Here is a 15,591-nt window from a genome sequence, read left to right on the forward strand (position 1 = left end):
CAGTAATTAAAATCTTAATAAATACCAGATTAATACATTTTTAGCAATTAAAAAAATGGAAAGTGAATGAACAGAAGAGAAATCCAAATCCAACTTTTGCACACTTAGGTCATTTGTAAAAAAAAAAAAAAAAAAAAGATTCGAATAATTATCAACAGTTTCATTTGTAGGTTGAACCACAGTCATTAAATGAAGCAGAAACAGCTGTGTAGGAGCCTGCTACTAAGGTGTGGTTGTATAATACAGTGTCATGTCATAGGACATACACCTTTGCAAGACTGTGCACAGAAAAAAGACACAAGGTGCTTCAGCAAGGTCTTTAAAGCAGACTATAGTTCCAAAATATGCTCTTCATGCTATTTTGTAAAAGCACAAATAAATAGGGACTGTAGGTGGTCATCCAAGGAAACTTAATTTAGTGGATTAGAGAAATATCATGCTTGCTTCTTTGCAATTTTAAGTCTAGCAGTGTCCTCAGCAAATAACTGACAGGAATCAGGGGGACCCAGGTACACCCATCTAATGTCTGAAGAAGTCTGGACAGGAGTGATCTTCCTCAAAGAACTGTGGCCAGAAAGCCATACCTCTGTCATTGAAACAAAGCTGAGAAATTCAACTATGTAGAAACTGGTGTGCAGAAAAATGGCAGAAGGTGTCATTTAAATATTAGGTTATAGCAAAAAGAAATGCATGCCAAAGGACTGAAGAGCAGTGCAGTAATGAGTGTCTGCATGTAACAGAGAAGCATTGTGGAGGTTACTTGCAAGTTTGGGGCTACATTTCTGCAAATGTAGGAATGTCCATTTCTTTGTCGCTCTTTGTCATTTTAAATAAAGATATTCCTACTAGTGCAACATCTTTGAAGTAAGTCTTGAACCAAGATAAAAAAAAATCAACCATGTGCCATTGTGTCTTTCAACAGGCTGTGTGAGTGTAATATCTCAGATGAAGGCTGTGCTGCTCTGGCAAATGTGAGGTCAAATCCCTCACACCTGAGAGAACTGAATCTGACAAGCAATAATGTAGGAGACCCAGGAGTTAAGTGTATCTCTGGTATACTGGGAAATCCTCACTGTAATCTGGAAACACTGAGGTAAGATCTTCTCTATGAGTCACATTACCTGTCAGACTTAACATGAAGTTAATTATAAATCTCCTGAGGGAGAAGATTGCTTATTGTCACTTCACATTAATAATTTGTCTCTGAGGCTTTGTGTCAGATGTATGGGTTATATGTTCACTAGGTGTAACATCGTGGGTGTGACGAGTGTTTGAAGCACAATTACACCCATGCCAATTAATTGGTTGATGACAAGCACATGGCCTGTGTATGCTGTGTCAAAAGCATCATATAAGACCATCTGCATCATTGAATTGCCATTTTCTTTATGGGGAAAACACAGCATTTTGTTTCCTACTTAGGGCAGCTAGGTAAAATATGTAACATGGACGTTCCCTTTTTTAAGTTCACTTGACACTGTGTCAAGTTGATGCTATGGGGAACAATATTAACTGAGGCTTGTTACCAGTGCCTGCTCTGTAGGACTGTAAAGATGTAGTCCAAATCTGCAAACAGTGGCAAACAGCCCCACTCACGGAGTGATTTAGGGATGAAAACGCATCATAATACTTATAAAACATTGGCTAAGCCTAATGAGGTGCATGAAGTAGCTCACAACTGCTCTGATTCACACCAGTAGGACCTGACACCTTGAGGTTTGGTCAATATCAAGGCTGTAATGCCTGATAAAGTTGTGCATGGATGACCACCCTTCCGCAGCAAAATAATGTCTAAAGAGACCTCTTTGAGTATAGCCTCAGGGGATGCAACACCCCTTGCAGATTGGGCCCTGATGCCTATAGGCAATGGCATTTCATGTGCCTTATAAGCTTCAGTTATTGGTTCTTTCACACAGTGAAGAACAAATTCTTTGCTTTGTGGCAGCCAACATTTTGTGGCCACCACAAAAAGAAATAGCTGGTTAGATTTATTCCACCTGGCCGTGTGCTTCACATAAACCCTAAGGGGCTGCACTGGACAAAATTAATGACGTTTCTCTTGCTCTGCTGACTGAAATAGGAGAGGAGAAAAGGCCCATAAAACCACTGGCTGAGCATAAGAGAAAGCCAGGGAGTATAAAGCGCACCTTGAGAGAAAACTGCTCCGATTCTGTAACCCTGAAGGAAGCACTGAAGGGGTGCCGGAGGTGTGGCTAGAGATGCAGCATCTCGTTCCCTCACGGAACTAGGGTTACATACGTGACCTAGAGACGTTTCCTTTCAGGAACTCGAGCTGCATCAGAATGCTTTGGGAACAAGAGTCCAATAACACCACACAGACCAGTCCCTTACTAGTGTGTATAAGCACAACTGAGTCGAAGGACAAAGGTGCCAGGAGTGCACAGGGGTCAAGGTTGTAAAACCTGGTAAAGGTGAGCGGGATGGACCACTCCTCAGCATTACAGAGGTCTTAGAGGGATACTCCAAAGGACCAAGCCTTAAAGGCTGCCACACTCCGGGTCAAATGAGCTCTGACCCCGAATGGAGTGTGGAGACCAGAGGACCCATAAGAAGACATGATAGCGTCAATAACCCACCTGCTGAGCATCTGCTTATGAGCAGGAAGGCCTCTCCTCGGAGGGCGATAGCAGATAAAAAGTTGATCCAACTTTCTCCAGTCCAGCACTCAGACCGGGAACAGCCGGTTCAACCTCTCCTGGTCTGGGGTCAGGAATGGAGGAGGATTGAATCCCTGGAGCCTGACAGGTCGTGGGACAACCGTGGGCACCTTGGGGACGTAACCCTCTCTAGGGTGCAGGAAGGCACTGGTCATGCCTGGAGTAAACTCCAGGAAAGAGGGGGCCACAGAGAGGGCCTGTAAATCACCTACTCTCCTCAGAGAGAAGATGGCCAGCAAGAAAGTGGTCCTACCTTTACAAAGTCTTGGCCAAAGGTTTGAAGGGGGGTAGACCATCCAACACTACGGCCAGGTCCCAACCGCAGAGAAAACGCGTCAGGAGTGGGTCACTGCCCAGTGAATGCCCAGACACGGGGGCGTGATACTTTAATGGTGGATGGAGCCAACCCTTTTGCGAACTGCCCCTGCAGAAACTCTAGCACTGAACCAACCGGGCAGTGGACTGGGTCCAATTGGTGCCGAGAGAACCATGCAGTGAACAGACGCCATCTCGTGGCATACAACCTCCTCATGGAGGGAGCTCTGGATTAGAGAATGGTCATTACCACCTCGGTGGAAACACCGGAGCCTTTGAGCTGTGTTTTTTGGCTCCAAGATGGCGGCGCGGCAGTAGCTCGCAGCGGCCGCTCCGGACCCAAAATGGTGCTAACGTTATTCTGTAGCCCGCCCTACACAACACATGGACATCGGAGCAACCGGTGTCCCTGTGTACAACCGCAAAACACTGAAAGAACTCAGAAACAACCCAAACAACACCATAAATGACGACCTGCGGCAGAAGCTACGCGACCTCGGCGTGCTCCGAGAACCAGGCCTCCAGACCTCGGCATCGCCTGCGGAGGACGGACGGAGGAGGGGGAATCGGAAGCGTTGCGCAAGGAAGCAGAAAGCGGAAGCGGCGGGTGCTAATGCTGGGCTAAAAGCTAACCCTAGCCGGCCCGCTCTACCATCACTACTGCTGGCAAATGTCTGCTCCCTGGACAATAAATTAGACTACATCAGACTCCAACAAGCTACTCGGCGTGAGTACAGACACTGCTGCGTTTTTGTGGACCATCACTATACGTTCCAACCAGAAGCCATGGATGACCGCCAAGGTTCGTGCGCTGCTAAAAACAAGAGACTCTGCCTTCAGAGCAGGGGACAAGACGGCCTTAAAAACAGCAAGGGCCAAACTGTCCCGTGCTATCAGAGAGGCGAAGCGCGCACACGCCAAGAGAATCCATGGCCACTTCCAGGACAGCGGAGACACCCGGCGCATGTGGCAGGGCATCCAGGCGATCACGAATTACAAGACCACATCACCTGCTTGTGACCATGACGCCTCCCTTCCAGATGCGCTGAACGACTTCTACGCCCGGTTCGAGGTGCAGAACAACGTGGTGGCGAGGAAGACAATCCCTCCTCCCAGTGACCAGGTGCTCTGTCTAACCACAGCTGAAGTGAGGAAAACTCTATGCAGAGTTAACCCACGGAAGTCTGCTGGACCTGACAACATTCCTGGCAGAGTGCTCAGGAATGTGCAGAACAACTAGCAGATGTCTTCACTGACATCTTCAACATCTCCTGAGCAGCGCCACTGTTCCTTCGTGCCTCAAGATGACGACCATCATTCCTGTGCGAAGAAGTCTTCTGTGTCCTGCCTCAATGACTATCGTCCCGTTGCACTCACACCCATCATGATGAAGTGCTTGAGAGGCTTGTCATGAGGCACATAAAGACCCAGCTCCCACCCGCACTGGACCCCATGCAGTTTGCGTATCGTCCAAACCGCTCCACGGACGATGCCATCTCCACAACCCTCCATCTGGCCCTCACCCATCTGGATAACAAGGACTCTTATGTAAGGATGCTGTTCATAGACTTCAGTTCAGCATTCAACACAATCATTCCCCAGCATCTGATCGAGAAGCTGAGCCTACTGGGCCTGAACACCTCTCTCTGCAACTGGATCCTGGACTTCCTGACCGAGAGACCTCAGTCAGTCCGGATCGGGAACAGCATCTCCAGCACCACCACACTGAGCACTGGGGCCCCTCAGGGCTGTGTGCTCAGTCCACTGCTGTTCACTCTGCTGACTCACGACTGTGCTCCAATGCACAGCTCGAATCATATCATCAAGTTTGCTGATGACACGACCGTGGTGGGTCTAATCAGCAAGAACGACGAGTCAGCATACAGAGAGGAGGTGCAACGGCTAACAGCCTGGTGTGGAGCCAACAACCTGTCTCTGAACGTGGACAAAACCAAAGAGATGGTTGTTGACTTCAGAAGAGCACAGAGTGACCATTCTCCACTGATCATCGATGGATCTTCAGTGGAGATCGTCAAGAGCATCAAATTCCTTGGTGTTCATCTGGCGGACAACCTCACCTGGTCACTTAACACCAGCTCCATCACCAAGAAAGCCCAGCAGCGTCTCTACTTCCTGAGAAGGCTGAGGAAAGCCCATCTCCTCCCCATCCTGACCATGTTCTATAGAGGGACCATCGAGAGCATCGTGAGCAGCTGCATCACTGCCTGGTTTGGGAATTGCACCGTCTCGGATCGCAAGACCCTACAGAGGATAGTGAGGACAGCTGAGAAGATCATCGAGTCTCTCTCCCTCTATCATGGACATTTACACCACACTGCATCCGCAAAGCACACAGCATTGTGGACGACCACACACACCCGTCACACACATACTTCACCCTCCTACCATCAGGAAAACGGTTCCGAAGCATTCGGGCCGCCACAACAAGACTGTGTAACAGTTTTTCCGCAAGCCGTCAGGCTCCTGAACAAACATCTGGACTGAACTCTCTCTCACACACACACACACACACACACACACACACACACACACACACTTACACACAACTGAGTGACTGATCTGCACAACCGGACTCAACACACATACACTTCACACCCAGGTCTCAGCACCATTCACACCTCTCATTATAGCATAATGTTTACATGCCGTTTGTTGCTGATCTCCGGACTTGCTCTATTTGCACATTATTCTGTGAATCCATTGGTCACTGTTCACTTTATCTTGATCGCTGCTACCATATTTTTTTACACTATTATAGGATTGAAAAATTCTGTTTATATTTGTTTACATTTCTGCTACTGTGCACCTTATCCTGTCACGACAAGTTTTACTGGCGGAGCTACTGCTGCTTTTATTTTTATATTTTGTGTATTTTGTATTGTTCTGCACTGTCCTGTGTTGTCTTGTGTTGTCTCTTGCACTGTTTGCACCAGTTGCACACATGCACTTTATGTGGTGAGGATCTTAGTTCCTGGCCCTTTGTTCTTCTGTACTGTGACTGTTGTTTTTATGTTGTTTTATGTAGCACCTGGGTTCAGGAGAAACGTTGTCTCATTTCACTGTATACTGCATCAGCTATATATGGTTGAAATGACAATAAAAGCTTCTTGATTCTTGACTCTTGACTCTCTTGACTCCTTTCAGGGGCCACAGCCACAGCTTCCACAACTCGGGGCTGGGGTGAACTATTGCACCCCCTGATTAAGAGAGGAGATCCCTCCTTATAGGCTGTTCGTGGAGGGCCACCAGGTCCATGAACCACGGACAGCCCGGCCACGGCGGGGCTACCAGTAGGAGACGGACTCTGTCACGGCGAATTCTCTTCAGAACTCCCAGAAGCAGCGCGACAGGGGGAAAGGCATAAAGTCGCAGCCTTGGCCATGGTTGCGCCATAGCATCCAGTCCCAACGGGGCTGGTGGATATAGGGAGAGCCATAGGGGACAGTGCCTCTAAAGATGCCATCAGGTCTACCTGGGCTGTGCCAAATCTACTCCACCACCTGAGGGTGGAGGCGCCACTTCCCAGGCTTGGACCCCTGTCTCAACAGGGTGTCTGCTATTAATTTTCAATAATATTTATAAGAGTTTAAAGTAAGCCTTAGACAAAGATTAGTTTTAAGTCTCTTGATAGAGTGTGTCATTGTGTTTCTTTACAGGTTGTGTATGTGTGGTTTCTCAGATTAAGGCTGTGTTGCTTTGGCATCATCTTTGAGATCAAACCCCTCACACCTGAGATTCTGTATCTGTCCTATAATAATATAGGAGATTCAGGAGTGATGAGTCTCTCTACTGTACTGGAAAATCCTCACTGTAAACTTGAGACACTAAGGTAAAATCATCTATGTGGATCACATGACCTTAGATTATAATTGCAACCCCAATTCTAAAAAAAAGTTGGGACAGTGTTGAAATGTAAATAAAAACAGAATGCAATCATTTGCAAATCTTATAAACCCATATTTTATTTACAATAGAACATCAAAAAAGTTGATACAGTCCCATATTTACCAAAGTGTAGCATCACATCTTAACATCTTAACAACGTTTGGAGATTGAGGAAAACACTTTCTAGAGTTTTGGTAAAGGAATATTGTCCTATTCTTGCCTGATATAGGATACTAACGGCTCAACAGTCCTGGGTCTTCTTTATCATATTTTTTAATTTCAAGATGTGTCAAATATTTTTAAATAGTGAAAGCCAGGCCATTATGAAGTCATGCTGTTTTAATAGATGCATTATGCGTTATCCTGTTGAAATATGTCCTACTTGGTCTTCTCAAGTCTAGTTAGTCCAGCATAACTGTCAACAAACAGTTTATTTTTGTATTTTAAGATCGTAAATACAGCATTTAATAGTAAAGGAGGTGAAACCGAAAACATAGGGAAACAGCAAAAGACCTGTGGAAATGTCTACAACCTAGTGAAGTCATGTCTTAAGTGTCTTGAGGTTCATAAACTGAGAGACTGATTGTGTGTCAATTTGTCTCCACAGGTTGTGCATGTCTGGTGTCTCAGATGAAGGATGTGCTTCTCTGGCTTCAGCTCTCAAATCAAACCCCTCACACCTGAGAGAACTGTATCTGTCTCAGAACAATGTAGGCGATTTAGGAAAGAAGCTGCTTTTTTCAATTAGGGATGATAAACTTTACAATCTACAGAAACTGATGTGAGTAATGACACTTTTATATACAGTCTTAAAAGATAAAACTAATGATTTAACCTCTTTAGATCTAATAAACATCATATCACCAGTTCAGGAAATAAAAACAATTTTAGAAGAATTTATCCTTTTTTAATTAGCTTTGATGCAGTTTTGTGTTTATGCTTTCTGAATGAATGTGTTAATGAAGATAACAAAGAGTCATACAGTCTACAAAATCTCACATGAGTGCACAAGTGTTTGCAAATAAACACCTTGTTTGTTTTTTTTTGTGATACCCTGCTACACCCTTTGACTTTATCCTGCTGCTTTTGCCTGAACATGATGGTCTCCTTTGCACATGTCCAAACCATCTCAATCTCGCCTCCCTCACCTTGTCTCCAAAATGTCCTACATGTGCTGTCCCTCTAATAAACCTATTTGTAAACTTTTAATATAATCATAGTGAAGACATAAATTACACTTTATTTCAAATATAAAGCTTGTGATTGGATATGATCAGAGACGTTATGGTTAAACACAATAACTGCTCATTTCCTGCTGTTTATCATGAAGTAACACAGTCCAGTTTGTGGTTATTAATTCAGGTGTTTTTCTTTTATTTTCAGAGTGTGATGAACATCATCTGCATGTGTTGTGAAAACTCCTTACTTCCTGCATTTCAATTTTTTACAATTTTTAGGCAGTTTCAATAGATATCAGGGTGGTGGAATCCAGGTTCATCTAATGAAACCCACTTTGACTCTGTTATATATATATACAGTGGAACCCGGTTATCTCACCCTCGGTTAACTCGACAACCCTATTAAGTCGACGTTTTTGAAGTGGAACCGCCAAATTCTCGCTTTTTCTACGCATTTTTTATCGGTTATGTCGACTTTTTTTATGTCGCGGAACCCTAATATCTCGAGCACAAGGGGGGAAAAATTTGAAATTTTAACGTCAGTTATGTCGATCGGCGCTGTGCAGCCGCAGAAGAACTCGAGAAAGTGGCTGAAAAATCAAACCTTACAGATACTACAGGTGTTGTATTGTATACTAGTGAATCTCTGCTGTTAGTAAGTGCACATATGCATTTTTTTTTTGTTAAATGTTATGCGATGAACGGGAGCGCGGCGCTCCCGGCTTTAACTCCTTACCGGCGCGTCGCTCACCGAGAGCCGTGCTCCTTACCGAGTGCGCGGGCGAGCAGGGTAAGGAGCACGGCTCTCGGTAAGGAGCACGGCTCTCGGTAAGGAGCACGGCTCTCGGTAAGGAGTTGAAGCCGGAGCTTCAGAGAAAGCGGCCGAGAAAGCACCTGCCATGCCCCTTCGGCCGTTCACGTTTGAGACTTTTCTGTCCCTCGTTTTGGTTTCGGGTTCGGTTTTGGATCTTCCGGGTTTTTTCCGGCTTCGCCGTGCCGCCGGTCACGGTATTTTTAATTTCCTATTTTTCATTCACAAACTCTCTCTCTCTCTCTCTCTCTCTCTCTCTCGCCGCTTATCTCCCCTCGGCATCGCGGACGTAAGTTTTTTCGGACACTTTGCTTTGTGTGTTTGTGCGGATTACTTCAGCCTGATGGTCATAAGTTTTCAGAAACTTAGTTACTGTTTATTTTTCCACATGTGGACTAAATGTGAGACGGCACTGTGCAGCCGCTGTTTTTTTTTTTTGAGCGATCTGTGTGTTTATAATGTTGGAGAATATAATAAAGGTTTGTATGGAGAATGGACGGTGGTTTGTATTGTATACTGGTAAATCTCTGCTGTTAGTAGGTGCACTTATGCCTTTTGTTGTTAACAAACGTATGTACATTTTTATAGCATGCCTTCATCAAACAAATCGTGGCAACGCTGTTGTGTAAAAAACCCTCCAAAAACACGTGCATGCACATTCTAATTTATTAACGCACATCATGTACATAAAGAAATTTCAAGCACGTTAATATACTGCCGCCATTTTGTTTTCGTTTATCTCGATCATCGGTTACCTCGATGCTTTTTGGCGACCCCCTAAGACATCGACATAACCAGGTTCCACTGTATATATATATATATATATATATATATATATATATATATATATATATATATATATATATATAGTAGCAATCCATAAGTAACAGTTTTTGTCTATGTTAATTCTATATGTTTTTCATAAAATACTAAAAAAGCAACCAAATGAATATACAAATACAACTAAAAATAGATTGCCAGGCCTTTCTTACATGAAGTTAATGTTGGTGTTTCTGTTATATCTTGGATATACTGTAATCCCCTATACCAAGTGAGCTATTTGGGCAATAAATAGGACAAAATGCATCAAATTTAGCAATTGAATATACAAAAAAAATACATGGTTTATGGCGTTTTTCACTGCTGAGACGAGATGAAAAACTTGTTGTTTTTTTTTGACAAAATGTTTTGAAAGTTGTGTATAGGGTTTAATAGAATTGTTGATAGAATGTTTTCCTTATCTGCACCTACACACAAATTGTAACATATAATCTGCATTAAAAAGTGTATTATAAACCGATTATTGTGTTTTTATTTTTTTGTAATTAAACTTTTTAATTGTTTAACAGTCCAAATGTCAGGGAGCTACCTGTTCCTTCTCCTGTGCGGGCCACGCCCGCTCGTAGCTCATCCCCAGCATACTAGGCACACACACCTGAACCTCGTTAATCACTCATCACCTAACCCATATAAGCCCCTCACCTCCACTCACACCTTGTCAGTTATTGTTCATGGTTTTGCTGCCCGTCACACGCTTTCCCGTGGACTGTTAAGTACCGCGCACCGTGGATTTATACACCGACTACCAGTTTGTTGTGTTCATACACCGTGGACCGCGCTTCCACTGCGCCCCACCAGATTATTTACCCTTTTTGGCGAGTGTATTTGGATTTGCCCTGTGTCTCAAATAAACTATCTTTTGCTTTCACTTCGGCTTTCGCCTCCAGATTCTTCGCATAACACCAAACTTCAAAGTACATCAACACGGCATTCAATAATCATCTTTGCTATTACACATTCAGCCACTAGTCACTATTAGTGAATTACAATTATAATAAAAGCACATGGAAATTAAACAGTTGTTAATCATGCCTGCTTATTCTAACCATTTTTATATAATGCCAGAAATGATCCCATGTTTTCTTTATTTCTCCTTCACTTTGCAGTCTCCCCAACATGCTCTCGTACGAAGCAATTTCAATTATCCCATCGATCCAATTTTTCAAGTCTGGGGTTTTGGGGCATTTCCAATTGTGTAAAACCATCCTGGCAGCTGTAATACAACTGTCAGGAATCCCCCTGCCACGCCCCTCTTCGGTGTCTGTCAAACCTCGGGTTTCCCCAAAGCACCTCGCTCCTTCTCCCGTGTCCCGTACATCCAGTTATCCCGCTACGTACGTTCCGTTTTGGGCTCCTCGCACACTCCACTGCTGCGCTTCACTTTCGAAGCTCCCCTCGGACTACATTCACGGACTATCCCGAGTGCCTCGAGTGTTGTGTTCTCTGCCTGTTGTTTCATAAAGTTTTTTTTTGCCGTTACTCCGGCTTCCACCTCCGTGTCTTGCCTAACAACAACAAATCTTAATTAGGGTAAATAAATTTTTTTGGTATGTTGGTACCACTGATTTATCTCCCAGAAGGCATAGTCATGGTATATTAGATCCCATCCACTCTTGCATTACTGCCAGAATTTTACACCAAAATGGGTGAACTAAGGAACATTCCCAAATCATATGCAAATAAGTTCCCCTTTTCTTCCTCACATTATTTCCAGCTATACCCATTCTGTAAAGCCTAGATGGTGTATAATAATATCTATGTACTACTTTGTAATGAATGAATCTCCCCCTAGCTTCCCTTATGTTCTTACCCACATTAGATATGATGTGCAGCCAATCATTTTCATGGATATCTATCCCCAAGTCATTTTGCCAAATAGTTTTCAGGTTCTTATAGGTATCTGCATTTACATTAAGCATTGATTTGTAACACATAGAAGCAGTCTGAACTTCATGTGGCAACTAAAGTTAGGTATAAACAGGGTTATCACTTGTATTAAATTTGCCTTTGGCACAGTGTCTAATCTGCAGATATTTCCAAAGATTTCCTTGACCCCCAATATTATATTTTTTCACCAATTCAGAATATGACAAAAATTCCATTTTCATACAGATCACCAATTACAGTTACCCCTTTAAGACGCCATTGTTTCCAAAAAACCCTTGCTTTACTTATGCAAATTTCAGGATTCCTCTATATGACTGTCTATAATGTGATGTCCTGCTGTCAAGGATTCACCTGGCACGCCCCCTTGGTAGCTGTCACGCTGCCTTGTTCTGCCGCTCCCGGCATTAACAGGTGTCTTTTGTTACCGATTCAGTGTATAAGCTCTCATTCTCATCTCACCTGTGTCGGACCTACTTTATGGCTACGGTGACCGACCTAACCGGAGACTGCCAGCATTCCCTGCTGGTTCCATGGATTACTCACGTGCCGTGGATTATATACCTTCCCTGTGGATTGTACCTGTTCCGAGGATTATACCGGCTTTACGGACTCAACCCGCATTTCGGACTCTCCCTGACAAACGCGCTTCTCCGTCTCAGAGTTCCTACGAATGCGCCGCTCCGTCTTAGACTTCCTACTAGCGCATCGCTCCGTCTCAGAGTTCCGCCGAGGGCGCCGCTTCGCTCCAGAATTCCGTCGAGGGCGCCGCTACGCTCCAGAGTTCCGTCGAGGGCGCCGCTACGCTCCAGAGTTCTGTCGAGGGCACCGCTCCGCTCCAGAGTTCTGCCAAGGGCGCCGTTCCACATTGCATCGTACCGCCGCCTGCCCGCAGAAGGGAAGTCAGACCGCCGCCTGGCCGTGAAAGGGATGTCGTAACGCCGCCTGGCAGCGAAAGGGCTGAGGGCGTCGCTTAGCCTCTGACCTCCGCTGAGGGCGTTGCTCAGCCTCTGAGCTCCGCCGTGTGCGTCGCATGGCCTCTGGACTCCGCCGTGGGCGTTGCATGGCCTCTGGACTCCGCCGTGGGTGTTGCACGGTCTCTGAATTCCTGAATCACGCTCTCTGACTCTGTGTTGTGCTCTGTTTACCTCAATAAACATAATAGAGCTACTCCCACTTCCGATTCGTGGTACGTACCCTGCACAGTTTATTAATTTTGCTCCAAACATGTCTTGAGTGCATTGTCACTGGATTTGAGTCCCATTTAGCGCCAGAGCATTGTGAAAGAACGTTAATGGGAGGAAAGGATGAGGCCAGTTTCTATTCTAATTTGATCTTGTTCCAGTCTAACTCAGAATCTGTCTTGTCCCAATGTTTAGCCAGTTTGGCCATTTTAAAAGAAAGATTATACAATCTTACATCAGGTAATCCAAGGACCCCCTTGTCCCTTAGGGAAGTCATTTTACTCATTTTAATTCTGTCTTTTTCCTTCCCATAAAAAGTCCTTAATAATTTTGTCATACCTTTTAAAGATAGGGTCTGGAATGTTTACAGGTATCATCATGGATATATAATTAAACTGTGGAGCAATAACCAATATTTACTTTACCCTACAGAGAGAGTTTTAGCTGTTCCCACTTGTCTACATTAACAGCAGTGGTTCATAATTCAAAAGCATTATATCCTCCAAGTTCTGTGTTAGTTTAACCCTGATATATGTCAGGGTTATACCCTGAGGTATGTCATACCTTCTGGATTCCATTTAAAACCGAATTGGGTCACTGTATGGAAGTGACATGTTCTAGATATTGGCATAGCCTCAGATTTCTCCCAATTTATTTTGGGAGATATAGCTGGAGATATATATTGAATATAATTGAACAACACTCACTAATGAAGGTAGAGATTTGAGAGGATCATGAGATAACAACAAAATATCATCCGCATATAACATTACCCTGTGCTCTATCCCCTACCCTACACCCTTACTCCCATAATGTTTGGGACTGCCCTGATTATAATGGCCAGAGGCTCTTAAACTATTGTGAATAATAATGGGGACAATGGGCATCCCTGACGAGTACCTCTTGAAATTGTAAAAAATGAGGAAGTCATGCCATTTGTCATCACTGCTGCTCTAGGATTCTTATATAATAAACTAACCAAGGACATATATATATATATGGAACTGCGCGCCGTGTTACTTCATTCAAAAAGTAACTCCGTTACTTTGTTGATTACTTACACCAAAAAGTAATGCGTTACTGTTAAAAGTAACTTTTTAGTTACTTTTTTAAAGAACCTTCTTTAATGTTCCCATTAATGCCATTTTATGCGTTATGGTCTATACAAACACAAAACTGACTTAAACACAAAGTAATTTTTAAACACTATTTTATTTAAGTCAGTCCAGCACAAACTGAATATATCACAAGGATTTCTGAAATAAACAACAAAACAAGCTGAATAATATATTCACAATCAAAAACTAAAGTTGCTTCTGCTGTTGTGTTGAGCTCTTAAAAATGTTCCTTTTACAGCTGAAGTATGAAAACTATCAACAATGTAGAACAAAACACCGGGTTAGCTTCTAGCTTCTAGCCTCTAGCATGGAGTTTCTGAAGGAGCTTCGAACCAGAATGACACAGCTTACATTCGACTTAAAAGTTTTTGTCTTTATACTCAACTAAAGTGAAATAATGAGCATATTTCCACTTTGAGAAACTCGTCTTGCTCATTACCGGTAACGAGTTACTAGTAACGTGTTATTGCCCAACACTGTATATATATATATATATATATATATATATATATATATATATATATATATATATATATATATATATATATCCTTAGATGCCGAAAAGGCTTTCGACACGGTGGAATGGGGCTTTTTTTGTTGCATCCCTGTCGAATTTCGGATTTGGTCATATATATATATATATATATATATATACAGTGGAACCTCGGAGCTCGCGGCCTCAGCGCTCGCAACCTCGCATGCTTGCGACTTTCATTCCGACCGGCGACTCTCATTCAGATCGGCTCGTGAGCAACCGCGAGCTGCTCAAAACGCTAGTTTTAACATTTCTAATCAAGGTTTATCTCATTAAAACACACTTCAGCATACTATATAAAGTGAGTACCCATTACTGTATTTTCTGTACTGTATTGTACTGTATTTTCTGTACTTCTCTACTGCATACTTTACTGTACCTATACTTTATTTTTTTTAATTAAGCATTGTAATTGCTGTTAATGTACATAAAGTATTGTTAAAATAGTCTAATAATTAAGTGTTATGGAGTAAAATAGTGTTATTTACTCATTTAAATCGAGTTGGAAGGTGATGGTCTGATGATCTGACCTCCTTTTTTGAAATATATATATATAAATATTCAAAAAAGGAGGTCAGATCATCAGCCAACAATGTGCTAAACTCCCCATCTTGTAATAATGCAGTATTCAATCGCTATCTTCCCTTTCTACCAGCTTCTGTATTTAGAGCTATATCCAATTCCACTGTTGCATGGTCTGACCATACTATTGCTCCAATTTTACAATTAACTAACCGATAAGTGATAGAATTTGAAAGCACTGCTGGGTCCATCTTTGGCCTACTGTCAGGATCTTCCAGGCACACGGCGCGCAGTTCCGGTTTCGTGGCACGCACTTTCGGGTCAGCGGCCATCTTGCTGTTTTTCCCGCGCCTCTGGGTATTTAAGGACACCCGAGACTTTAGCCCAGATTATCTTACCAGCTCCTTAGCCCCTGAGACGATTCCTGCCACTCAGTCTGCTCTGGATACCTGTACCTGTACCTGTTCCTGTTCCTGCTCTGGCTCCTGCTCCTGTTCCTGACCCCTGTTCTGCTCTGTTTTAGTTTTGACCTCTGGACTGTTTTTTTTTTGTGTGTGTTTTGCCCTGTATTGCTCAGTTTGCTGGATTTTTGGGACATGCAGGTAGTTGGTTTAAAAGAG

The sequence above is a fragment of the Silurus meridionalis genome, chromosome 18 (genome assembly GCF_014805685.1).
Source record: "Silurus meridionalis isolate SWU-2019-XX chromosome 18, ASM1480568v1, whole genome shotgun sequence".
NCBI lineage: Eukaryota > Metazoa > Chordata > Actinopteri > Siluriformes > Siluridae > Silurus > Silurus meridionalis.